Below are 26,997 nucleotides of genomic sequence, written 5' to 3'. Positions count from 1 at the left end.
TCTGCTGAACGAGACTCAGGAGTCAGGACTCCCTGGTAGGAGTGTCTCAGGGGCAAGCATTGCTTTCTTCCTTGCCTAGAAAGAAGTAAAGAATACAGTCTTCAAGGGCTGGAGAGATGGCTCAGAGGTTAAGAGCACCGACTGTTCTTCCGGAGGTCCTGAGTTCAATTCCCAGCAACCACATGGTGGCTCACAGCCATCTATAATGAGATCTGGTGCCCTCTTCTGGCATGCAAACATACATGGAAGGAATGTTGTATACATAATAAATAAATAAATCTTTAAAAAAAATAAACCAGTATTGTTTTTAAAAAAAGAATACAGTCTTCCCTCAAGGCCAACCTCTGTTTTGTCCCTGGGACAACTGCTGTTCCCCAAGGAGTCCTGTGTTCTAATTCATTCTCTCTTCTCACCTCTCCGACCCCCAATGTTAGTACTAAATATAAAGTGAGCAACTTATTAAAGATGGAGTCAGGATAGCATGGGAAATCAATTGCGAGAGGAACCTATGAAGTGGAAATTGGCACAATGCCATTTAATAAGAGGCTGTGCCCTTCTTGGCTGTCATGGGACCAGATCTGTCACCCCTGGTTTTCCCAATGACCCAGATGCTGTCACAGGTAGAAGAGGTCTCAATGGGGTCTGACTGCAGGTAAGTTAATGCTTTTGAGTATGAGGCACTGAGTGGATGGGCTTTGCCAGACTCAAAGGGCAGAACTGTGCCTTTCTCCAGAGTCCCCACATTTTATGCTGACCTTCCCAAAGGCAGAAGAGAAAGTTCCACATGACTCTGGCTCTCCCTTCCAGAGAGCTTTTCCTACAGAATATCCTGGATCATCAGGGAGGTAATGGTAGGTTGATCATCAGATTTACTAGATAAACGTTCATAAAAGATAGACTTCTGGTCCTACTCATGCTGTTTGAGTCTGCTAGGTCTAGGTAGAGCAGGGAGTCCCTGTGTTCTGAAAGAACAGCAATGTGATACAGATGCCCACTACTCCCGCGGCATCCAGAATCAGCTGGCTGACCCAGCGAGGAGGTGCAATCCATTTCCTTCACAGGATGGAGCCTGTGGGGACTCCAGTAGTTGACGTATTGCTGCCCTGGGTATCATATTTGCAGTCTGCACCAAATCCCAGCTCCCCAGAAAGGCTGGGCTAGGTCCTTCCTGATTTCGAAGTTGTCTAGCTCCACATTTACCCCTTAAAGCAGCAACACTTTGACATTATTAGCCACTATGTCTGTGCTTTATAAAATAGATTGTGTGTATCCCTGACTTTTTAAACAGAGTAATGCAAGCATAAACATAACCTTTTCTGGATGCCCCAAGGGATGTTAGAAACCTTAATTAATGTACTAGGCTATAATTCACTGGGGCGTGTGGGACAATTTGCTTATACCAAATGGCCCCCTGAGGTTCGGGGATTTGGTTCCTGCTTTTTAGGTTTTCAGCTGTACTTCCTGCTGATGGATGTCCCTTCCTGCTAGATATGGTGTAGCTGCCTAAAACTCGTTTGTCTTCACTTTTAATTTGCATTTATTACACAGGTTTAGAAAGTAGATAACTGGGGCCAAGAGATGTCTCAGGAGGCAAGTGTTCTTGTTTGGAAAGCCCTATCACTTGAGTTTGATCCTTGGAACCCTCAAAAAAAAAAAGTCAGATGTGAGCTGGGTGGTGGTGGTAGCGCATACCTTTAATCCCAGTACTTAGCAGGCAGAGGCAGGCAGATCTCTGAGTTTGAGGCTAGCCTGGTCTACAGAGCAAGTTCTAGGACAGCCAAGGATACACAGAGAAACCCTGTCTCAGAAAACAACAACCAAAAAGACGTGGTGGTGTGAGCATGTGGTCCCAGCGCCCTTATGGCAACCTGGCAACTGGAGACAGGAGAGTCACCCTGAAGCTCACGGACCGTGAAGTAGGCAGCATAGAGGCAGAACAGTGAGATCAAGCCATCCTCTGACCTTCACACACACACACACACACACACACACACACACACACACAGAGGCATCAAGTGCTCGCACATGCTCCAAGAAACAAACAAATAATGTAAAAGAGTGAACGGGCAATCAGAAGTTCTTGTGAGTCAGTAGGGCCGTGTTCTGTGCTTAACTTCCCTCTCTTATGCCACAGTCATTCTGAATGTCATGTGACCTCAGCCTAAGGAGGCAGCCCTGATGGGCTTGAGAGCAGGGCTCGCTCAGAGATGTCATTTTAACTGAAGAGATTGGAGGAGAGGGTTTGGACTGGTTTCTAGGGAAGCTCTGCCTAGCCGCCGGAAGTCACTCTCCAAGTAGACCCAAATCATCCAGGCTGCCCTGATTGCCCCTGGGAATCAAACGATGACCTCGGGAGCTTCAATGGGAAGAGGCCTCCTGGGGACGACAGCAAGGCAGGGTGGGGGATTCTAGCAGCTGGCAGAGGGGAGCGATGGAGAACCCAAACTGCAGGAATTCCTTGAGCCTCTGAACTCCTCATTTGTGAATTACCATTTGCTGTGGCTTAGGGCACTTTGCAGAGAACTGGGTTTTAGGTTGTGTATTTGAAAGCGCATTCAGTGGTGAGTCCCGAGGCTTTGTGGTGTGTGTGTGTGTGTGTGTGTGTGTGTGTGTGTGTGTGCCTCTGCACATGTGTGTGAGTCTGGAGACCAAAGACTGACACTGGGTATCTTTCTCAATTGTTCTCCACCTTATTCTTTATATATAAATAAATAATTTATTATACTATATAAAATAATAATATATTATTTATTGAGACAGTCTATTGCTAGTCCTGGAGATTGCCTGTTTCGGCTAGATCAGCTGGCAAGCAAGTCAGGAGGTTTCTCCTGTCTCCACTCCCCAGGACGGGGGTTACAGACTCCATTACTGCATTACCACCCCTGGCTTTTACATAGGTGTTAGTGGTCCAAACTCAGGCCCTGTGCTCACATGGCAAGCATTTTACTAATGGAGCCATCTAAGGGTTCCAGGCTTTACATTTTGATCGTGAAGTGAGGGTATCTCTTGGTGAGATTTTTCAGGTGGGAAGTGGCTAGTCCTGCCTCTAGCCCCTTTGGCAGCACCCAGCCCTGTCTGGGCAGCCACCGGACAGACGGTTTTGAATTCAGCTGTCTGCATTCATCTGCAGTCTGCTTTTTCCTGGGTTGCATTTATGCTGGCTGCTCTTTCCCAAGACAGGTTTATTAGGATGTTAAAGACATCCTACAAGCTATCAGGGCTAGCAGTAATGTCTTGGGGGTTCAGGGGATTGTGTTCACTGGTCTATCACCTTACACTGGGAATGACAATGGCTAGATCCAGCCCTAACTTTCTGTTTGGTTTTATTTTAGACAGTGCTTCCTAACTTATAGAGTGCCACTTCATCCTCATCATTGGGCTGGGGTTATTACCACTTTACAGATAAAAGGCCAAAGGTCTTCAGATTTACATTTCATAACTGGGTCTTAACACATTAAATTTTAAACTGACATCCCAAATGCTTTCTTTTGGAATAAATGGCCCTGTGTTCAAAAAGGAGCCTTTCTTTTAATACTTCTGAAACAAATGCTCCAATGTTCTCTCGGAGATGTAAATAACTCCTTAGATCACAGGTCAGGGCGGCAGGAGGCCCCTCCCACTGGGGGCTGCTTCTTTCCGTGTCCCCCCCCCCCCCCTTCTCCTCCTAGGAACTGCAATTTGCCATCAGGTTAAGGCTCTTCAGGATTCACAGCCAATGCTTCTCACTTAACTAATTGGTGCTTGTTCTTCCAATTGGGTGGAAGCAGTGTTTGCCTCTGTCTGTCTGCTCAGGCAAGCTTAGAAGCTAAAAATGAACTGTGAAACCAGGGGGGTTCTTACTTCAGACGTGTCCACACGGTGGTTAGCTGCACAGCAGGACTCAGGGCAGGCCTGTTTCCGAGGAGAAGACACCTCCTCCTGACTCTGTCAATAGTGTAAGGAGCTCCTTGGCAATACCGTGTGCTGGATTAATGGGAAAATGAGCTCTTCTTGCATTCCTTGTCTTGATACCATGCCTGTGCTTCCTGACTCTAGCATACAGCTCCAGGCCGTGCTCTCAGCCTCTTGCCCTGCTTCTCTACCCATTGCTCTGTGGGTGTGATTCATTCACACTTCCTTGCCCTTGGGTGTCCCCATCCCTGTGATCCACCGGTGTCCGGATAGCTGGCCAACTCAGCTGCGCACCCTGTTCAGCATCCAGCACCTCTGGTTATCAGGCTGATCTTTCTCACTTTAAAACATATAGAAAAATTATCGTGTGGCACACTCTGATGTTGTTCTGTAAATGGCATTGCATGTCTCTTTGTCCCTTGGAGCACAAGCATCGTGTTCCGTGGTGCTTTTGTAGGATACATCCCATCCAGCATTCACTTCAAGTAGAATTTTAGAACTATCACCAGTTTGTTTCCCAATAAATACGCGAGGAATGTCTTCACTTTTCTCTGCTTCACACATTCTCAATGCTCACTCCTCCGGACAGTAAGTACCTTGCCTGGCTCCTCAGTGTGAAGCTGAGAGCAGCGTGTGTTGTCAGAGTAGGGCTTTAAAGGGAAGGAGTGGGTGTGGATTCAGCTCATATTGTCTGAATGCATTCTTCAGTGTGTTGAGAGTACACTGTGGGTTTGCGTCCTGAAAGGAGACAAGTGGGAAGAAAGATCTAGAGGGGAACACGGTTGGTATGGTTAAGTACGAAGAGAGAAAGATTCGAAGGCTTCTCCACAGGCCTGCCGGCACATCAGATGAGAGATGAATGGGTTTCCCCAGGCAGGACCAGGGGCTCTCCTAGTCTAGGTGTGACTTTGTGGCTCTGTGAATTTTCTGCTTCGACCCAAGGTTGGAAAACATGGTGTGGGTAGTGTCTTCCTCAAAGCCCACAGATTTTGGGTCTCTGGCTTCGTTTTCATCTTTATAAAGTTCTGGATGCTGCCCAGCTTTGCTGAAAAGCCCACACTCAGAGATTCTGAGCTGTGGCCAGGCGCTGCTTTCCACTGAGCGAGAGATGCAAAAGTGTGGGATGGTTGGCAGGAGGGGAACCCCACGTTCACAGTCACCTGGGGTCACCCTCGCAAAACCTGAGCACTCAAGTTTCTCATTCCTTCCCCCGGGTATCACTTCCATCTCCTTCCTGCTGTAGCTCGGCACTCTGGAATTTGAGGGGCTCTTGGACAGACTATACCTTGTTCCTCCCTGACATACCTTCCAATGGTCCAGCCAGCTCATTTCCAGCTGCTAGCCGCCGAGGACTAGTGCTCCAGCCAGTCCCTTCTTGTCTCTCACCTGAGGCAGTTCTCCACCATCACCTCAGACACTGTATCCAGAAGTTATCAGAATCAAAACGGAGTCACTCTACTTTGCCAAGCCCAAACCAAATAATACACGGGTGAATAAAACCGGGAAGTGATGGAGGAAATTTCATACATGTCAGAGACAATAAGAACTGTTCTTAGAGACTCTGCCAGAGCCACAACCTTGCATAAAGGCCATTGCAAAGTTACACAAGAATGCTCCTGCAAAAATCTGTTCAATAGCTGTGCACCCTTGGACTGGTGCCACCTTGCTATTGAACTGAACAACCTTGATTTTTTTAATCCTTGTGGCTGAGGATTATTACAAACTATTTTATGTAATCCTCCTCATTTTACTTAAAAACAAAAAATGGCAAAGTCTCTCTTGCATTAAGCTCACCGAGCATGCACACTGCAGTGGTTTTTCATGAAGAAACGCCTCCAGTCCTTTGAGAAACTATTTGTCACTGGTTTGACAGTGTCAAGGTGACTAGAGAACTCTAGCGATAGTCTGGTGGCCAGGAATACTAAGGTCATCCCTTGGCTGGTGCCTCCCCCTTTCCTGTCCAGCAACCCCTCAGTAGCTCAGGTGAGCGACAGGCTTAGGGTGGGGGAGAGTTGGGGAAGCTCACAGTAGGTCTGAGACTTGGGTTCCTGCTCTGCCACTTGCTGGCTCTGTGACTTCAGTTTGCTGACTTCTGTGTCCTCATTTTTCACATAGTTAGATTTGTTTGGAGGTGCAAAGCACTTGGGACGGCGCCCGGTGTGTACTAAGAGCTCTAAGGCATTTTTAAAAATTGATTTTTTTTTTTTTGGTTTTTCGAGACAGGGTTTCTCTGTAGCTTTGGGGCCTGTCCTGGAACTAGCTCTTGTAGACCAGGCTGGCCTTGAACTCACAGAGATCTGCCTGTCTCTGCCTCCCGAGTGCTGGGATTAAAGGTGTGTGCCACCACTGCCCGGCTTAAAAGTTGATTTTTATTTGTACGTGTGTGTAGGTGTGCACGTGTGCACACACCAGTTGCCCTCAAGGGTCAAAAGAGGACATTAAAGCTCCTGGAGCTGGAGTTATAGGCAACTGTGAGCAACCTAATGTGGGGAAACAAACTCAGATCCTCTGCAAGCAATATCAGTATGTGTTTTTGGCCACTGCACAATCTCTCTGGCCCCCCTAAAGCCCTGGCTGTCCTAGAAGTCACTTCAGGCTGGCCTCAAACTCACAGAGATCTGCTTGCCTCTGCCTCCCAAGTGCTGGGATTGAAGGCCTGCACCACCATGACCGGCTAAGCATTTTCTATTATTTGGTTTTGTAAGGAGTAATTCTGCCCAAGGCTACCCACTAGCCTCAGGTGAAACTTGGCATGGTAGACACTTGCCTCGTGAGCAAAAGGTTCTTTGCTGAGAGACTGAGAACCTTGATCCCACACCCACACATGCACCTGTCCATCCTGGCCTCTACCCTCAGCCTAGCTCCTCCCTCCTGCCCTTGCTCCATTGGATCTTCTGGAAGGCTGTTCATCTGTTTCTCTCATTAGTCCTTTCTTCCTTTGCCCTTAGAGTTAGCGAAGGTGTTTGCTGCCTTCTTTCAGATCATAGTACTTGAAAGCCAGATTCTGGGGGCCATTCCAGAAATCCTGCTCCAGGGTGTCCAGGTAGGGGCCGAGAGCACGCGTCCCACCTGATGCTGATGGCGTAGCCCACTCATTAGCTCCACGGGTTCTATCTGGCTGCTCAGGCTCAGGAAGGGAAGGGTAAAGGCTTGCTGACCTTACTCTCAGGAGGCCCGAGGCTCATTAGCTCGTTCTGCAGCTGGGCACCATCTGGCTCAGATACACACGTCATCATCCGTGGTGGGTTCTTAGAAATTTGCTTAGCATGTTTTCTAAGCACTCATGTTTTCTTGCGTGCCTCAGATTGGAAGGGCTCCTTTGGAGAGTGGCTGGTCGTGGAAGCTGAGGGCTGGCATTGCCTTTCTTTGGGAAAGCAGTGAACTGGGAAGGGGCCCTGGGCTCGATCTCCCGGATCCTGTTTTGAGCTTCAAGCCCAGACACCATACACAGCCGGCTGCTGTGTGACCTCACTTGAGTGACTCGCCATCTTTTGACTTTACTTCCCTGGTCTGTAACACGGAGGGCTGCACAGGTTTAAAGCTGTCTTTCTTCTTTAAAGTCTGGAAGTCCATGAGCCTATTTAATTGTGCTGACAGCTTTAGAACAGCTAATTAATGAGAGTTTAGTGGAAACACAATTAAGTGATAATGAAGGCCTTAGAAGTACATCTCTACTTCTTGTAATGCGTTGAGCCGATGAGACTACAGAGCGTGTTTTCACTGAGTGAACCCCCGAGAAGAGGAACAAAGAGCCACAGGCTCCCACTCTCCTACCTGGGGACAGGAGGAGGCCAGGAGTCAGGAACAAAGTCACTTGACGGAGGAAGTAAAGTGACAGACTGTCCTACATGAATGAATCCATTGACAGACAGGAAAGGGATAGGAACCATGTGGGTGGAACAATATTTCTGCAGGGGTGGATGAGGGTGTTTTCCCTTAAGGCCCCCTAACATCCGCAACATCATAATTCTATGTTCTTCTATCCAGTGAGATAGATAAGCCCAGAAGTGTGCATGCGTGCGTGTGTGCATTGCATGTGCATGTGTATATGTCTCTCTCTGTATGTGTGTGTGTGTGTGTGTTACTCGCACTGAATCTTAGGCCTTGTTCATACTAGGTGAGCACTCTCCCACTGAGCAGCATCCCCATTCCTCTTTCTACTTTTGTTTTGAGAGAGGACTTTATGAAGTTGCCCAATTTAGCCTTAAACTTATTGGTGTAGCCTAAAACGACCCTGACCTTTGCATCGTCAAACCCCAGGCTGCCAAGTTTCTGGGATTATAGGCCTGTACCACCGGTCTGAATTTATAACTTTCTGACCATTCTGATGATGAGAAATGGAGGCTTTGAAGCAGTGTCTATCCCAAGTCAACAATAATAAGAGACTGGGATTCTCCTGGGCTTCTAAATTCTTCATGGCATCAGGGAAGGACAGGGTCTCCTGCTCTTGAAGACCCATGAACTTTTCAAAGATTCTCAAAGACAGCTTGTAACTTTGGCTGCAGAGACCTTCTCTGGGAAATGGGGCATAAGCATTATGCAGAAATGCAGTCTCTTTGCTGCAGAGGGAGGGAGGGAGGAGAGAGCATTTGTCTGGGTCCTGCCCTAGAAATGCTTCAAGTAATAAAATCAGGCTGGCTTAAGAAATCCATTACCCCTCTGGGCCTCCCACAACCACTCTGGAAGCGGAGAGGGAAAAAGCCTGGGGACTGGCCAGATCATGTGGCTCCAGACTCCTCACCTGTACTGCAGAGAGCAAGGTGAGGTGATCCGAGGCTCCATCAGCTCTGACCTCAAGTGGGTCTGGAGGACACCATTGGTGGAGATGGGGGCAAAGCTGCCCAGAAAGTCAGTGGGGGAAGGATGTAGACAGAGAGGAGCTAGGAGATAAAGGGAAGAGTCCAGCAGGAAGTGAGAAGCCATGATGCCCCTGGTCTTACCCAGGCAGTCACCTGGCTGTGACCTTCGTCCACTTAGGACCTAGGGACCCTGGCTTCTACACCTGAAAATGTAGAAGCTAACCTCCATGTGGTGAAGCTGGGAACAATGGGATGCCATATAGGTATATAGGGACTTTAAAAGGGGCTGGGACTTGTTAGAGGGTAAATGCTACTTTTCCTGCCAGGGTAAACAAAGGAAGAGTTTGGAGTAGGGAATGAATGACCTGAGGGTAGACGAGGAAAAGAAACGAAACCCTCCCTTGGTGAGGCTTTTGCCTGCCCTCCAAGAGTCAATGATTCGGGGCCCGCCTCTGACGCCCACTTCTACCTCTCTGGCTGAGGAGGCTTTACCAGGCAAGCATAGAGCCAGGAAGGCCGGATGCCACTCAGATCCCCTCCTACGGGCACACATCAGTCAAAGAGCGGTCTTGGTGTATTGGAGGGCTCTAGAAGAACAGACACATAGAATGAAAATGTATCTTAAAAGAATTCTTAAATCAGCTGATGTCAAGATAGTACCAACAGTTGCCTCATGCCTGAGTGGCTTAGAACCCTGTGGTTGCTGCGGCTTCATCCACAAGGCTGGTGTCTCAGGGATCCCAGTCTGGTGCCGGAAGCCTAGAGGCTCCTGGAGAGCCGCTGTTCCTTAGTCCACACTGGAAGGTGGGAATGCTGCCTCGGATGTGACTGGAGGAGCCAGCAGCAGCAGGGACTATCCAGAGGGAAGGGAGGCTTCCTATTCAGGCAATTCTAAGTTGCTTGACAGTAAAACCAACCATCACATTTGGGCTTTTGTTTCCTGGAGAATTTCTCAGTGCCTGTCAGACCTAAAACATTTGGATGATTGAGAAAGCTGGTGTAAGAGGCTGGGGGAGGGTGTTAGCCATGTTCATACCGTGACAAAACACCTGATGAACATGACTCAAGCAAGGAAGGGTTTGTTTGGCTCCCAGTTTGAGGGTACAGACCACCATAGTGGGGGACATCATGGCAGCAGGAGTTTGAGGCAACTGGTCACATGGCAACTGCAGTCAGCATCCAGAGAAAGAGAGAGAGAAAGAGAGAGAGAGAGAGAAGAATGCTGGTGCCTCGCTCACTCTCTCTTTTTTGTTCAGTCCACGTCATGGGACGATGCCATCCATATCCAGGGTTAGTCTACCCTGGTTTGTGGAACCTTTCTAGAAACACTCTGACAGACACACAAGAAGTGTTTTCCTCAGTGATGCCGAGTCCAGTCAAGGTCCCACGGGGGCTGTTGTAAAACCCATAACAGAATCTCAGACCAAGGGAAGAAGGAAAAGGAGAGAAATCTGGGCGAAGAACATTCTGGAAAGCCTAGACAGGCCCCTTGTCCAGACAGGTCTGGCCTCCCAGTCCTTCCGTGTGCCACTAGCCCCTACATCCCTTCTTGGCATGAGGCAAGGCCAAGGTGGGGAGGCACAGGGCTGGGGTCAGGGCAGCCGACTCCCCTGGCAGACTAGATTTATGATTTGGCTGAGCTGGGGAGAGACGGAGCCTGCAGCCATCCGGGCCATGAAAAGCAGCCCAGTGTTTCTTGGAGGAGCCTCAGTGCCAAAGGCGGGGGCATCCATCTGGCCTCTCTGTGTAGTACATTTGTCACCCTGGAGCTCAGGGCCTGGCTGGCCTCCCTCCGGCCTGCTAAACCCATTGAGGCCTGCTCCCTCCTTCAGCAGCCCTTGCTATGAGACCTGCTGTCCCAGGAGGAACTGCAAACAGACATGGAGCTGCTGCCTACCTGGAGACCCTTTGTGATCCCCATGGAAGGCTGTGTCTGCCTGTCACCCCCTGGGGTTTGAAAGTCTGGCATGAGAGAGGGCCAGGACTGTGGTCTCTCACTGCATTCCACTACTGCTGGGAAGAAGAACTGAAGTCTACACATCTGATCTCCTCATTTCAAAGAGGGAGCAAGCCAACCAGTCATTGGCAGTGTGGGAACTAGAACTCTGCTTCCTGGCTCCCCAGCACCATCTTCCCATAACTGGCTGCCTCTTGCTCGTGGTCCACCCCTTTTCCCCATCTCAGGCATGCTGCCACACTGTTTCAGTCTTACCTCTTTGGGAGAAGCTTCAAGATGGAGCACATGTACCCCAGGTTTGACGTAAGCCTCTGTAGTCACCTGCCCAGGGCCCACCTCTATGCCCAGGCGCTCAGACAGCGGCTGCTCTTCTCTCCCAGGACCTTTGGGGTTCCAGAGAGTTTCTTGTGGAATACAAGCTCTTTCCTTTCCTCCATTTTGGTCTCAGAAGCTCTGGTCTCTTGAAGTCATGGTCTGTCTATGTTGGTTCTGGTTGTATATGCTGCTTCAGCTGCCCTCTTGACACCTGGTCTGTTCCAGAAAAATCCAGACTAATGTGTCTTAGGGTAAGGGGCTCCCTCCACCTCAGAACTCCATTCCCCTGCTCACAGAACCCCCAAGTCCCCCGGTTCTCTTTCCCAGCTTCACCTGCCCAGTTTTATCTTCCGCTTTGGTCTCTTCTCTCACTGGATGTATAAAAGTGACTTTGCTTACTTTAACTACCGGGACTTTCTAGAGCTGGGTCTTTACGTGTTTGTTTGTTTAAGAGAGTCTTACATGTAGCTCAGGGGAGATTATTATTATTATTAGCTTATTATTAGATTATCCTATTAGCTAAGGATGATTTTGAACTTCCTGATCCTCCTACCTCCCCAGTTCCCAAGCTGGGATTGCAGACAGGTAACACCATGCCTGGTCTCATGTGGTGCTGGGGAGTTAAGCCCAGGGCTTCGTGTGTGCTAGGCAGCTTCTCTACCATCCGAGCTGCATCTACAACCTCACTACCCTTTCTGCTGGTGGCCTTCCTGGAGGCCTCCTTCCCACAGTCTAGTCGCATATGGGCTTCAGCGTTGTCTGAGGCCAGATCTGCTGGGTAGGTGGCACCTTGACTCTTGCATCCCGTTAGCTCATCCGACAAACTAGATGCTTAAGAATCTATGCAGTTAGCTTTCTGTTTACTTGACACAAACTGGGTTATCTGGAAAGAGGAAACCTTAATTGAAAAAAAAAATGCCTTCACCAGATTGGCCAGTAGTCAAAGCCTTGGGGCATTTAATGTGTGGGAGGGCCCAGTCTACTGTGGGTGGTGCCATCCCTAGGCAAGTAGTTTTGAGTTGTATTAAAAAAAATCAAACTGAGCAAGCCATAGGGAGCAAGGCAGTAAGCACCGCTCTTCCATGTCCTCTGCATCAGCGCCTGAATCCAGGTTCAAGTCCCTGCTCCGACTTCCCTTCATGATGAACTGTAAGCCCTTCCTCTCCTCCCTCTGACCCCTCCCCCCACAAAGTTGCTTTTGGTCCTGGTCTTTGCCATAGCAACAAGCAAACTAGGACAGATTCCCAGTCTTCATACAGCAAAACTAACAGAGACTCAGCTCCTATTCAAGGACATGCAGAGTGCATACAGTGCTAGCTCCGCCTAGCTGGTGAGCATAGGCAGCTCCTGTACTGAGCTGCCTGGTCTAGCTTGTGACCTTTAGACCCTGGCTGACACTGATGATGGTGGTGATCTGTCCTAGGACACTCATGCCAAAATCGAAGATGTCACTCCATTGTTACCACCTTACCCATTTCTCCCTACAAATCCGGCAACATAAACCAAGCATGGGGTGTGGGAGGGGGAGGGGAGATAGATGAAAGATAGGCAGGAGCCTGTTGCTGGTTTCCAGGCCAAGAGGGACTAAGTACGGAGGCAAGCCACAGTCATTTTCCAAGGAGCAGGATGTTAGAGACACAGATGGAATTCTGAGCTTTTCCGTGCTAGCCAAGATAAGAAGGTGGCCATTCTCACAGGAGAGGGCGAATGCAAGGGCTGCATAGCATTTCCCCCATTGGCTTTCTCCAGGACTGCCTCTTTCAGCAGGCATTGTGTGCACAGTTGAAGTCCCATTCACTTTTTCCTAGGGTCATCAGGGTCTGGAGCCAGGTAAGGTAGTAGAGAAGGAAGCCGTAGGCTCTGCTCCTCCTCTGGCCCAGGACTCTCAGCAGCTAGAGAAGAGGCCGATGGCTCTGGGTGGGAGCAGGTATTGAAACGTTCTGGATTTCCCCAGAATGGGCACAGGGCAAGGGGCAGCATGTATAAAGTGCAAACAGGAAAGCACTGGACTGGAGCAAGGAGGGTCCAAGCTTCTAGTTTCCCAGAACTGTGGCTTCTTCCGAAGGTTTTCCCTGAGAATATCTGGAAGCATCTGCTGTGGGGGAGACAGGAGCAGACCAGTGGCTTTGTCGCCCATCTTTCCCAGGAGGCAGAGGAGGCAGAGCATTGTCTGCTTGTTATGGAACCTGGTGTCTAAGGGAGCTGTTTGCTGGGCTCAAAGGCAGGAGAGAAGACTGGGGAGATTAGAGTGAGACCACAGACACACTCTGCTTCTCATCCTCTTCTCTAGCACACACACAGACACAGACACATACAGATGCACACACACAGGCACAGACACACACAGGCATACACACCGATTCAGACACACACACACACACACACAGAGGCATACACACAGACAGACATATACAGAGTCACACAGAGAGACACATACACACAGACACACATACACACACTCAAACTCACATGCAGACGTACACATAAACTCACAGACACACACAGATACACACAGAGAGACACACACAGATGCACACACATATGTACACAGATACACACAGACACACAGACAAACACAGACGCACAGAGACAGACAGACAGACAGACAGACATAGACACACAGACAAACTAACACACATGGATACATACAAACATACATACAAGTAGACATAGACAGACTCACACACATAGGCAGACAGACATGTACACACACAAACACATGAACTCATACACACAGACACAGACAAACACACACAGAGACAAACTCTCTCTCTCTCTCTTTCTCTCTCTCTCTCTCTCTTTCTCTCTCTCTCTCTCTCTCTCTCTCACACACACACACACACACATACACACAGAGACAAACTCACAGCCCTAGGTCACACTCTCTGCCTGTGTATCCTACCACTGCTTCCTTGTGCAGGGAAAACTGCAATCTTTTCTGGAATGAACTAACCAATCTGAGAGAATAAATCATCTTTAATTACCCCTGGGCTGCCTTTGAGGAAACTCCAGAGAGGAGGCCAACTCTTGGTGCAGTGGCCCTGGGCCCAGCCAGCTGGGAGGACAGTCCAGGAGCTGGTGATTGGTGTCCCACCATTGAGATTTGAGAGCTGCTTGCAGCACTTTTGTCTAGTGCTAGGAGCAAGGCCGGGCGGTGGAGAGACAATTGGAGCTGTTTAGGCCTGGCTCCAGAGCTGTGCCTTGCTTTTCCTAGGGCTGGACTCATCCACCCAGAGCTGCCAGGCCGAATGGAGATGTTTTCTTGCTGATCCTACTTGAGTACAACAACCAGGATCGAGTTTTACAGGCAAATGTTTTCCCTCTGATCGGCAGACCCATCCTAGCTCCCCTGGGCTGAGGCACATTGGCAGGCCCTGAAGCTGTGGTCCCTCAACTACTGCTCTCTGGGACCTGGGGGCCTACGTGGTCACAACCCTGCTCTGCCTCTAGGCCTGAGCTGGATTCTGAGCTCTGCTTCTGGGGGTGGGTGGGTGACCATCCAGGCTGTCGTGCCAGGAGATCATCTCCTGCCTGCCATCTCTATTCCCCACACCACGTCTAAGCTGCTCAGCTGTACTGGCATGGATGTCCCTTTCTACCTTTGCTGGCTGTGCCCACCTGAATCACACAGAGAAGTTCTGAGGCATCGGAGACTTCATCGTGCCTTGGCTTTGTGCTGTCTGCAGAGGGGAAACCTAGGGAGGAGAGTCCACATGGGGTGAGGAGGTAGGATGCTGGAGGTGGGGTCTGCAATAGTTATCCTAGGAGTAAGGATCCGGAAGAAGTTTCTTACGCTTCTCTCTCTCCTGGTTGCATAAAAACACATCTTAAGAGTGTGTGGGAGGGGCTGGGAAGATGGCTCAGTGGTTAAGGACACTTGACTGCTTTCCTAGAGGACCTGGGTTCACGTCTCAGCACCTACATGGAAACTCATAACTGTCAGTAGCTCCAGTTCCACATGGACCAGGCAGGCATGTGGTGCACATACATATATGAAGGCAGAACGAACACTCACACATGTAGCTAACTACATGTAAATAAAATGACTACATGCAAATAAAAGTGCATGGAGGGATGGCTGTGCCAACGTGCCTGCTCTCACAGGGACTTCAGGTTTCAGAGCCAATGTGGGTCTTTTCCAACAAGACGATGCTGGCTGAAGGTCTGGAGGGCTGCATGAGATTTAGCACTTTCCCAGGCTGTGGTTCTCTACCCTCCACTGTGACGTCACCACCGGAGAAGGATTCTGCCCTCCTGGTCACTTCCTCAGGGGTCCCTGCCCCTCAGGCGGCAGGGACAGCCATCAGAATCATCGTTTTGTTTTTTTTTTTTTCCTAACAATGACAAATCCCATCTGGAATGTGTATAAAATAAGACAAAATATAGCTGGGAGTGCTACAGCTTTGGGACTTGGGGACCCCTTTTATAGCTGTGCCTTTTGGTGGGATTGCTGTTTCCAGGTTGGGTTTCCTCTAGAGAGAGGTCGCAAGGTTGCTATGCTGAGTGAGTTTAGCTTCCTGCATCCTTCCGTGGGCTCTCCTGTCTTTCGCCTTCATGGTGCTAGAAGGGCAGGCTGTCTAGCTTTCTGTGTGTACCTCTGACCCTGTCTTGTCTGGAGACTGTGAGGGCTTTGCGCGTCTCGCTAGCAGTTTCATATGATGAGTGTTTTGGACAAGATAACCTCGAGGTCCCGCCGGGAACATCTCCAACTTTCCAGAGTGTTGTTGAGGGGTCAAAGCTGAAGTATACCTTGACCCTGTTCTCAATAAATCTCAATCACCCTGTCCGAAAATATGAGGCAAGACTGGAGGACCACGATTCTGACTCCTTGGAGGACCCTTTCCTTGCCGCTCAACACTGATGGTAGGGACACTATTTTGTGGGAAGGGTTTCTCAAAACCACTGCTGTAATTGGGGATGGGTGGTTCTCAACGGAAGAGGACATCCTGTGCCTTGTAGGGGATCTAGCAGCATCCCCTGCCTCTGTCTGCTAGATACCAGTAGCATTTTGATTTGTGGCAACCAAATTGACTCTAGACATTGCCAGAGGACCTCCTAAGGCAAAAGTACCCCTAGAGGGGAATGGTGGGTCTACACTTACCCTGCTACTGGGCATCTATTCCCCCTGGATCTTTATATCTCCTTGGCCCTCATGACACTGGGTTTATCAGAGACAGGTGAAGCATGGTATCTGTGACACCGGTGCTCTGGGCTTGCGGGGGGATCTTGTTTATTATCTTACCCATTCTAGGCTGAAGAGTTATTTCTGGTCTTTCCCGTGGTCACTAGGCTGCAGACTTCCCAGTGGAAATGTGGAGGAGTGGCTTCAGGTGCTGGCTGGGAGTCTCCTCCTAGGAAGTGTGAAGTCTGTCAAGGACAGCCCATCTCAAGGCTACCTCTATCCCTGCCTGTCACTTCCGGAAACCAAAGTGTCACCAAGGCCAGGACAGGTACAGAGCTGTGTAAATGGTGTGGAGCTCTGTGTGCACAGCTGGCTGAATGAGCCAAACATCCTCTTATGCACAATGAAGAAGTACCAATTGGACCAGGGCTGGAGGCACATGCCTGTCATACCAGCATGTGGAGGTAGAGTTGGGAGTTCAAGGCTAGCACTGGCTACATAGCAAGTTCAAGACTAGCACTGGCTACATGAGACCTTGCCTCAAAATAACGGCAAACAGATAAAAAGAGGAAGAGGAATAAGAAAGAGAAAAGAGAAGGAGGCTGAGACAATGACAGTCATCAATCAAGGGGTTTCTGTGCCTTCCTCGGATTGTGTCACCCTTTCATACAAAATACTCTGAGGAAGCATAAGCAAAGGCCAAGCAACCTCTTGACTCTCCAGGAGGACTCCACAGAGGAGATGCTCAGATACTGTAATCCAAGGCACAGGGAGCAGTGTAGTACATATGCACGCATGTGTGTATGCACAACTATTTCAGATGCTGTAATCCAAGGCACAGGGAGCAGCGTGGCACGTGTACACACATGTGTGCATGCACAACTCGAACTCACTGTGAAGAACTTGGATTTTTTTTTCTTATTTGGTAGTGCATTTGAGAGGCAGGAAGGATAGGTGGCTCACGGGTGCCCTTTTCTTATTTGGAAGGTAAGTGCCTCCCTTTTTCCCGCTTTCCATCCACTGCGCTCAAATGTGTCTCCAGAGCTGACACATCAGCACAGAGGAAGGAATTACAGACAGTCCCCGATTGCAGGAAACTTACAGCCAGGCTCTGATTTGTGGAATGGGGCTGAGAGGTGCTTCAGGTGCCACAGAGGAACAAATCATCTGCTAATCAGCCTGCTGGGCTTCTCGGTGCCCATGGGATCCACTTGGGCACAGTTGATTGCGAGGATGCCTGATTCTGGCGGGTTAGAGTCCTAAACAAACAGCTGCTAAAGAACCGGAACCGGAAGTGACGGGACAGTGCTTCTGGAGTCTAGGCAACCCTGCCGAGCACAGCATACTGTCCAGACAGACAGCTCAGGTCCGCATGGCCTGTGCCCAACTTCACGGGGTCTATCCCCCGCAGCAGTTATTTCAGGGCCTCTCCCCTTTCTCTGGTTTTCTTTCTCCCTCAGTGAGCTGATTTTCTCCAGACAGCTTGAGGGGAATGGGAACAGGGAGGGCAATCTCACCAGATGGGCAGCTTTAGGGCCATATACAGCTCCGTTGGTCTCAGCTTTCAGCTTTTAGGGTGAGGGTGCACCGTGGTTTACAAACCCCTGTCCCGGGGACAGAGCTGGCCTCCACTGGGGCTTTGAGTGCTTTGGAGCTGCTCTTGGTAACTCCTTGGACTGGCATAAGACTTGCTCAGAGTGATCCAAGGATCAAGAGGTTTCCTTGAGGCCCAGAGGCCCAGAGTGCTCCCACAGAGAGCAGACACAGGAAGTACACTCAGAACTCCTGTTAGGCCAGTCTAGAGCCCGCCCAGGTTCCAAGTGAGGACAATGCCTCTGCAGGCACAGTGCAGCCCTGTGTGATCCTTCTACACTGAGTTTAGATGACACCAGTAACAGATCCAAAACTCCAAGGCCTTCCTGGTCTGCGTGGCTTCTGGGAAGCAGCAGGGAAATGAAGCCTTCCATCTGAAACTAGATGGGACTGAGGAACCATGAAGCAGGCAGTCAGCAGGTGTTCTGGTCAGATGCCAAAGGGTTTCTTCCTTGATTAGGGTGAGGGCAACATGGGGCCGGGGGATTTGGGCCCATGCTATGCCACTCAATAGAGGCCTGCTGTCTTTCCTAGCCAGGAGGTCTTAGGTGGAAAGCTTGCTTAGGTGCAGTTCCTCATAGGAGGTACTGGCAGGAAGGTCTGTTACCTGGGGGACAGGAGTCTGTGTTCGTTGCTGAATTCATTTCTTTCTTCAATTTGCAGTCCGTGCTTACTAGTCCTATGCTGGGGTGATGCTGTCTTCAACTTCCTGTAGCTCATGGGCACTGAAGACAAAGAGAGCGGGGAGGCAGGCAGGAGTGGGGGTGGGGGTAATGTGGGCACGCGACCTTACATCACAAATCCAGATATGAGATAAATTGGTTTTCTGGCTTTCTTCCAAACAGAGCTCTCTGGGTCCTACCCCCAAGGCCTGCAGCAGATAACAGATGCTGGAAGTCAAGTCCCAGCTGGAAGCCACATTGCCCCTGGCTACCAAGTCCTATGGAGGCTTGCTAATCTCTGCCCCACTGCCCTGATTGTTTACTCTGGGTTAATTGCTTTCCATAATCCGCTAACTTCCCCTCATCTTCTACTCTCTTCTACTGCTTCACTTTAGGGCAGACCTCTCCTCGGTGTCCTCTGGGACCCTCCAGTGGGTCCTTGCCTCTTAGTTCACCCGACACTGGGGTTTCATGCTAGAGCTGGGAGCCACGCTGTCCCAGGGGAGGAGGCTACCAGGGCCAGGGTCTGCCATCAGAGCCCCATTGCTTCGGCTTCTTTGTATAGAAAATGAGGAGTTTTCTAGAGCGGCTGATCCCACAGCGAGGACCCTGGAACTGCAGCAGCAGCATGGAGGGATTTGTTAGAGAGTTCAGGGGTCAAAGTAGGAATGGGAGTACCTGCCTGTATTCTTAGCCCTCGGGAGGCTGAGACAGGAGGATTGCCCCAAGTTAGACGCTACCCTAGAGCAAAATCCTAGCTCATAAAGATAGATAGATAGATAGATGACAGATAGATAGATAGATAGATAGATAGATAGATAGATAGATAGATAGATAGATAGATAGATAGATAGATAGACAAGTAGACAAACAGGTAGACAAACAGATAGATATCTGGGCTCAGGTCTAGCAAGCAGGCTGTCATGTCTCTCTGGTGATGCAGACACAGCTGGGGTTCGACTTCTTGGTCCCCTCTGGGGTCCCCCATGATTTTAGTTCCACTCTTCCTCTCATCCTCTTCCAGCTTGCAACTCTGATGAGTCGCAGAAGTCCTGTGACTACATCCTAGACCCCTGACAGGTATCTTAAGGGAGCCATTAAATTCTCATATGCTCTCAAAAAACCCACCATGCTCTTCTTGCTCATGTGTCTCACCCACTCAGCTCCTCGAGGTCTGGCCTGCTCCCTAGATGGCCTCCCAACCTCTTGTTTTCCATAGGACCTTTCCCATTCTCATGGGCAGTGTTTGGGGAAGTTTGGGGAAGAATGTCTAAGGGCTTTTGCAGAGAGCGGAGCAGATACAAGGGTTAATCTTGGCTGGGAGCTTTTCCAGGGCTAGTTTATGTCCCTCTCAGTCTTTTTCTAGAGGAGGCTGCTGAGGTGCCCCCCCCCCCGCCCACACGTGCAACCAAATGAGCAATTGGGAGTATCCAGCGCTTGCAGCCCCCTGAGAAGTGTGTAGCCTCCCAGGATGCTGTAGCATAAACACTCCTGCCCTTTCAGTGCCTGTGGTAAGAGCTGGGCAGGGATTTTCTACTGCCTCACCTGGGTTCCCAGAGGGACAGAATGCCCTAACATCTTTCTCCCGCTGCTGGCATTTAGCCCATCGCTGAGTTAATCCAAGCAATCCGAATAGCAGGTTTGCAGGGAGGAGACCTCTTGCAGATCCTCAAATCCTACTCTCTGGGGCGCTGATAACAGGCTAAGAATCCTGTCTGGCCCCCTGCAACCATTCAAACACGGTGCACTCAAGCCAGTGTGGCTGAATTCTGCAAAGACACCAAAAGAAACAGAACATTTGTTGCATCCCCTGAGAACAGGCATCCAGGAGGAGGAGCTGGTTTGTGATTTCAGGTTTAGAAGGGCTCCTCTCTCCTACTGCCCACCCCCCAAGGCTTCCCCTTCCTGAGTCTTCAGTCTCTTTCTTCCCGTGTTAGGTGGAGGGCCTCAGTCTCCCGCAGGTCGTGAAACGCCAGCCCCAGCTGGCTCTATAAGATCAAGCTCCCTATTCCTTTTCTGCTGCTTCTGCGAGGGCCTGGGCCCCAATGGAGACCTCTCTGGGCCTCTGTGCGGTCTCCAAGGAGCCTGGAAGAAATGCAGTGTGAGAAAACAGCCTCCCTGCCCTTCCCCCACTGTGCTCTTCTTGTCCACGTCTCCCACCCACTCAGCTCCTTGAGGCCTGGCCTGCTCCCTCGCTGCCCTCCCAGACTCATGTTTATGCAGGAACGTTCCCATTCTCATGGGAAGTGCATCAAAGTTTGGGAAAGAATGTCAAACCGCTTTTGAAGAGGGTGGAGCGAATGCAGGGTTATAGGGTTAACTTCAGCTGAGAGATTTTCCTGGCTGAGTGGATGCCGTGTGTGAGTGTGTGTGTGTGTGTGTGTGTGTGTGTGTGTGTGTGTGTGTGTACACGCGCGCTCGCCTTCAACATGGGAGGAGAGAGACTCACTCCCACCCTCTATATACCCCTCTCAAGCTCACCTCAGCTCCAGTGACCTTTATACCTTATCTGGGGACACCAGAAGGGGCTTACATTGGATTTAAACATTCTCTGGTTCATGCGTGAAAGGAAGCATATGTTTTTTGTTTTTATATATTAGGAAAAAAATGAAAATATGTGTGAGACTCTGGCCTGGGGAACTTTCACAAGCGCGGGGATCCCTATGTTTTTGAAACATGAAAGTGGGTGAATATCATTGATTTTAAACCTGGAGTCATAGTTGTTGGATGAGTCAAACTGCGCGCTACAGGTTGCTCCGTTAGTAATTCCGAGAGCACCTGTCCCTTCCAAAGTGTGGCGGGTCCCTCGCTCCCTTCTGACAGTTTGTGAGTAGTGGGCAAAACCTTAAAGAGAAAAATCCGTCAGCAGCACTCTCTGGTGTAGGACAAAAGACAGCCTTACGTCTTCTGGTGAAGACAGACAAGTCCTTGTTGCCAGCCCGGGAATTGTGGGAAGTGGGGGAAACCTTCCGACTGCAGTGCATACAATTTGCTCACTAGAACGTCAGCTAATCACATTCATTCCCTCAGCCTTCACCTGTACTCGTCGCTTCTTTTTTTGTCCTGAAGACTGAAGAGTTGCCTACCCCAGTGCAAGCTTCCCTTTCTTTTCACATGTTAATTTATTCCTTGATTTGTAGCATGTTTTTCCAAATGTGAGCCCGTGTCTTTCACATGTAGCAGGGGTCTGAGGAGACAAAATGGAACTTTAGAGTCGTGTGACCACATCGGGAGGGGATTGGCCCCCTTCCTGGGGTCCAAACCACTGTCAGCAGCTTTGCAATGCTAGGCACCTGGGGACTTGGAGGGTGATCTCCAAGTGTTGTAAGCACCCCCCTCCTCCCTCTCCAATGATCTTCATTCCCTGGTGCAGTACTTTCACAATGACTTCAATGGCTGAGGACAAAACTTTCCCATTTTTTTCCATTGAAGTAATCACTTTATTTTCTTCTATACTTATGAGTGGAAATGTACTATGATTCTCGGGAACAATCGATTTTGTTCTGTAGGTCGTTTAGAAAGGAATGTCAAACAAGTTGCATCCTCACGCACACACAGGAAGATTGATGGAGCCTGTCTGCTTTTAAATCCTGCGGCATGTTTTTTAAAAAGAGTTTGGGCTCATTAAAACACCCTATTCTAAGCAGTGCGTTCATTCTAAAAAAGTTTTAGGATCCAGAATTGTAATTGAAATCATATAATTCAAAGAAGTCTTGGGGACCAAACAGAAGAGAAAATAATTTATTTTTCCCCCCTTCTGTATTTTTCCTAAGCTTCCTTCACATTTTCATCCTTGTCCCTGGGGGAATCCCGTGCTGGGCAAATTTAGAATAAAATCTACTTTGTGCTCTCCTCCTCAGTGGCTTCCCTTGTCGTTATTCTTGAAGAAAGACATGTGCCTGTGCCTGGAATCCCACTATGGGTTCCTGCTGCAGGAGAGATGCCCAAGGGCTCCAGAGGCTAGAAAACAGAGGCCTAGCCCTGGGCCCAAACCAACCCTGGACAGACACCAGGAGATCCTTAGGTCAGCAGCTTCTGATTGACAAAGAAGAGGAAATAATGGCCTAGGAGGCCCTTCTCACAAGGACTCCACCCCTCCCAGCCACAGTGTGAGTCCTGGGGACTCCCAAGCACTTTGCCTTCAATAGCTACCAAGACAGGGAGGTTGAGCACATGGGGACATGGGGGTGCTGCAGCCCCAAACCCTGGGGATTGGCCCAGGGTTTGGAATGGGTTTACAGGTCCACTAGGGAGAGTCAGTAACAGAGAAAATTCCTCTGGTGGTGCCTGTAGGAGGGAGAGGGTGGCCTTCATCAGCCCTGCCTGCTGCTTATTTGCTGCTCTACACAACAGAGTGTGAAGCTGATGAGTTAATTTCCTACCAAAGCCAAACTGGGGGCGACCTTCCCTCCTTTTCTGTCCTTCCCCCTCTCCCTGCTGCTTCTCTTCCTTGCCTCTGCAGCAGGCAAGGAAGCCAAGGGAGAAATCTATTGTGCAGTTACTAGTGTTAGGCTGAGGGAATGGCTGGCAACAGCTCCTGTCTGACTCCATTGTGGTCTGGGTAACTTCAGGAGCCTCAGCCCCCTTATTTTGCTGACATTGCCGTGACAGTCCACATCGTCAAGCCGAACCCCACAATCCTCCACACCAAGCACAGCACAAACTTGCAAGCTGTTGTTCTGGAAGCTCACGGAAGCCCCAGCTCCCTGTCCTTCCATGTGCTCCTGATGTACCTAAAAAGTAGTCTAAAAAGTTACCTTGAGCAGGGACCATGACAACAGGCTTTGGCCAGCCAGACACGGCAGGGTTCAGAGCCTTACAAGGGACACAAAGGAGTGAGGTTGTTCACCCCAAGGAGAAGGGACCATAGAGAAAATATGGGTGAGTGGATGCTGCTAAAGCTTGGATTTAATTTTTCTTTTCATTTTTAAGCTTTGAAATATTGTTAAAAGCAAAACAGAAAGCCATCCAAAGTAGGCACCTTGGTAATGAAGTATGCACAAACTTAGCCTCTTTTCACCCATATACAGGTCAAGTCAAAAGAGAATCCTGGCAGCTAGTTCTAGAAGTTTCTCTGGGCTCCTATCTCTACCTTCTCCCGCCCCAAGGTTGCTAGACCTCCATGTGTGTCTTTTCAGGTTGGTTTGTTCACCTTAACCAGGTATTACAGAGAGGAGGCAAAACTTCATGTCCACAGCTCAGAACAGCCACACCACAGCACACACAACAGAAAAGATTCAAGTTAGACCATTAAAGGAATTTCTAGGGTTTAAAAGGACTAGAAATTGGTGACTTAGTGACAGAAAGAAAAAAAAAATGAAGGGAAATCTCCAAATCCTTGAGATGACCCAGGTGTGGTTTTACCAGGGGTCAGAGATGAAGGAAGGTCCCTAAGAGGTCATCCAGGGGCTGCCTTCCAAGAATGAGGCTGGCTGTGCAGCTGAGGGGTCTGTAATTGAGTAGGAGATGGAGACCCATGGTCACTTCATCCTGCAGTAGCTCTGCCTGGCCAGCCTGAGCCTGCCTGGGTCTGGATCTCCTCCTTCTGTGGTTGGAGGCATGCTCTCACTCCCGAAGCCTTTAATCCTGCCTGAGACTCTCAGAGAGAGTGATTCTCCAGAGAGAATGACCGGCTGGTGGACAGGCCTGGGATCCGAGCCCACCCCATTCCCGGGTGACCAGGGCAGCCGAACAAACACAGTCTGGCCTCAGGCCCAAGAGACACCAGGCAAGGTGCCTGGAGGAAATGGGGCAGTGGAATACGAAGATAGTGAATGGTCTCCCCGCTTTCTTTCCATTCAGAGTGTGGTTTCCATGGGGTCCCAAGTGTGTTTATAGGCAGGAGACCCGGGGTGGAGGACTCTGGGGGATCTGGGCTGCAAGGGAACAAGAAAGGGGAAGCAGGAAAGGGAAGGAGAAGCCTGGGGCACTTTAAAAAAAAAAAAAAGTAAAAAGTTGGCTGTTGAATGCTTTTTGCTAACCATAGTCAATTCTTAATTGCCCCCGTAATGGGAGGCAGCACTGGCAAGAATGATTCAAAGCACCAAATAATCCAAAACCATTTAAAGGACATGATTTTTAAGAGAGAGAGAAGGAGGTTTTCCTTCCTAATGATGTCTGGCTCAGGCTCATGTTCAATGAGGGAAGTATTAACAGTGAGCTCCCCAAGGGCCAGGGCTTATTTAACATGTTTATAAATTATTTAGGGTTCACGTTTTCTGATTTTGTGAACGGGTGCTGGGATGGAGGCTCTTAGGCCTCTCAAGGACTGGGTACTCCTTAGAGGAAGTCCCTGAGAAGGAGATAAAGGCGACATAGAAATGTGAGATTAACCAGTATTGGCCCTGGGATGGGGGAAGGGGTCCCGACCTGTGTCCCCAAACCTGTGACTCAAAGGAACTGTGATGTCTGCGCTAAGGTGGGTGTCTCGTGGCTCCCAGCATCTCCTGAATTAAATGCACTCCAGGCCCCAGCAGAAGGGTCCCTGCCCACACACCTGTCGTTCCTGCCATGCTCCTGATGTAACCTGCCACACTAAGACAAAGCCTGAGACCAGGCTTCTGGCTTGAGTTTCTCCATCTGTTTATACCACACTGAATCCTGGCTGCCACTCAAACTTGCCTCTTGCTGGCTTCTGCAATGTGACTTCTAGCTATGGCCAGGGTTCTGTGATTTCCAGTGGGTCCTCTCCTCCTCTCCCGGGAGCCTTCCCTACACACTGCTAGAGCATCCTGGCTGTGAGCCTCTCCCGGTTTGGATCAAGCTCTGTTGAGCGACAGCCAAGGTGTTCCTGTCTCCTTCTGAGTCAGATGCCTCCAGAACCTCCAGACACAGCCTGTCTGTGGTGTGGGCTGTCCAGGTGTTAGCTGAGAATAGTGGGAACTTCCTCTGGAGGAGGTAGCTTAGCTTGGATCTAACTCTCAGGGTCAGTCAGGTCTGGTGGCTCACACCTGCAGATTCTAACTGCAGATTCAAGGTCAGCCTTGCCTTGAAGACACAGTGGTAACAACCACAGTAGCAACAATTTGGTGACTCGTGCTCCATGGGTAAATCATTCAAAAAGGCATGTATTCATTTCTTTTCAATTTTATGAGTGTAGGTGTGCATATCTATGTGAGTATTTGCCACATATGTGTGGTTGCCCACAGAAATCAGAGGAGGATGTTGGAGCTCCTGAAACCAGAATTCCAGGCAGTTGTGAGTTTCCTGACGTGGATGGTAGGAACTGAACTTGGGTCCTCTAGCAGAGCAGTGAGTGCCCTTAACCCTGGGTCGTGTCTCTCCCGCTCCAATCTTCATTTTTATTTTTTTATGTATGTGTTTTTGCCTGGATGGATAGATGTGCACCACGTGCATGCAATGCTCACAGAGTCCAGAAGGGGGCATTGGATCCCCTGGAACTGGAGTTACAGATGATTGTGAGCTTCCAGGTGCTGGTGGGACCCCAAACTTGGGTTCTCTACAAAAGCAGGAAGTGCTCTTAGCTCTGAGCCATCTCCCCAGCTCCAACACGAGGACCTTATGCTAAGTGAAATAGTACAAAAGGACACAACTGCATGATCCCGCTGGAATGTGGTACTCGGAAGACACAATCAACGACAGAAATAGAACAGCGCGCTTCACGGAAGCGGGGGAGGTGGAGACTGGAGTTACAGTTTCACAGGCATAGGGAGTCAGCTCGAGAAAAGCAAAGAATTCTAGAGAAGGACAGTGACAGTAACACAGCTTTGTGAGTGTGCTCAGTGCCACTGAACTGCGGAAAAAGAGAGTGAAATGGTTGCTTTTGTGCTCTTTATATTTTGCCACAATAAAAACAACAGTGATTTGACCCATTGTCCTGCTTCTGGGAGGAACACTGCTTGAGGGCATGATGGACATTACCTTGAAGCTATGCAGAGAAGGTGGATTCCTCTGTTTAGCCCATCATCCCACACATTCAAAATCTGAGAAAGCATCCAGAGGCCTTGAGGACCACACCATAGCGAGTCTCTTTGGACTTGAGATGGCTTTTGTGTCATGAGTCACGTGCCATTAAAGAGGAAATGGGCTGGGAACCACTGACATGACACATTGGATAAACATGAGGGCCTGAGTTCAGATTCCAGAGCCCATGTAAAACTGGGTTCAATAGCAAGTAATCCCAGTGTGGGAGGCAGAGGCAGGAGAATCCCTAAAAAGTCACAAGCCCCCTAGTCTGGTATAGACAGCTGTAAACAGCCCAGAGGTTCTCTCTCAAATAAGGTCGGAGGCTGGGATCGATCCAAGACTTTCCTCCAACCTCCACACTCGTGCATGCTGTAAATGTAAAAGAAGAAAATTTCAGAGCAACAGGGCAGAGTTGGCCCCCATTAAAGACAGCTCGGGACATCCACCTGACAGGCTCCATCTAACAGGGCCACAGACACCCATCACACAGCCCAGCATCCCTGACCGCCCACCATGGCCACCATCCCCGGCTACTTCCACAGCATCCCTGAACTTATTCCTATATTTAGCTTATACCAGCTCTGGGAGTTACAAGTTCCATATAAGTTAACTACCTGCTGTGTAAATAGCGCTTGCTTTCATTTGTGCTAATGCTGCCTTTTGTCTGCTTCTGGGACTGCCCTTCCCCCTTGCACTGATTGCAAGCAGGCATTAGGAGGTCAAAGCCACAAA

The 26,997-nt window shown here is 49.6% G+C and overlaps 1 protein-coding gene and 1 long non-coding RNA gene across 2 annotated transcripts in view; one reads left to right on the top strand and one right to left on the bottom strand.

Moving 5' to 3' along the window:
* Positions 1 to 26,997, top strand: part of Sema5b (semaphorin 5B) — a 121,326-nt gene that overhangs the window by 25,027 nt on the left and 69,302 nt on the right. The window lies entirely within an intron of this gene.
* LOC125413060 (uncharacterized) lies at positions 14,003 to 17,339 on the bottom strand. Its single transcript, XR_007235813.3, has 4 exons — positions 17,187 to 17,339; positions 16,205 to 16,313; positions 14,581 to 14,657; positions 14,003 to 14,233 (listed from the first exon to the last, which is right to left on the bottom strand). It is a non-coding gene; the product is annotated as an uncharacterized LOC125413060 (long non-coding RNA).

The sequence above is a fragment of the Myodes glareolus genome, chromosome 2 (assembly GCF_982192425.1).
Source record: "Myodes glareolus chromosome 2, mMyoGla1.1, whole genome shotgun sequence".
NCBI lineage: Eukaryota > Metazoa > Chordata > Mammalia > Rodentia > Cricetidae > Myodes > Myodes glareolus.
Note: the sequence above shows the minus strand (reverse complement) of the source record. Positions and strands in the feature narration are given on the sequence as shown.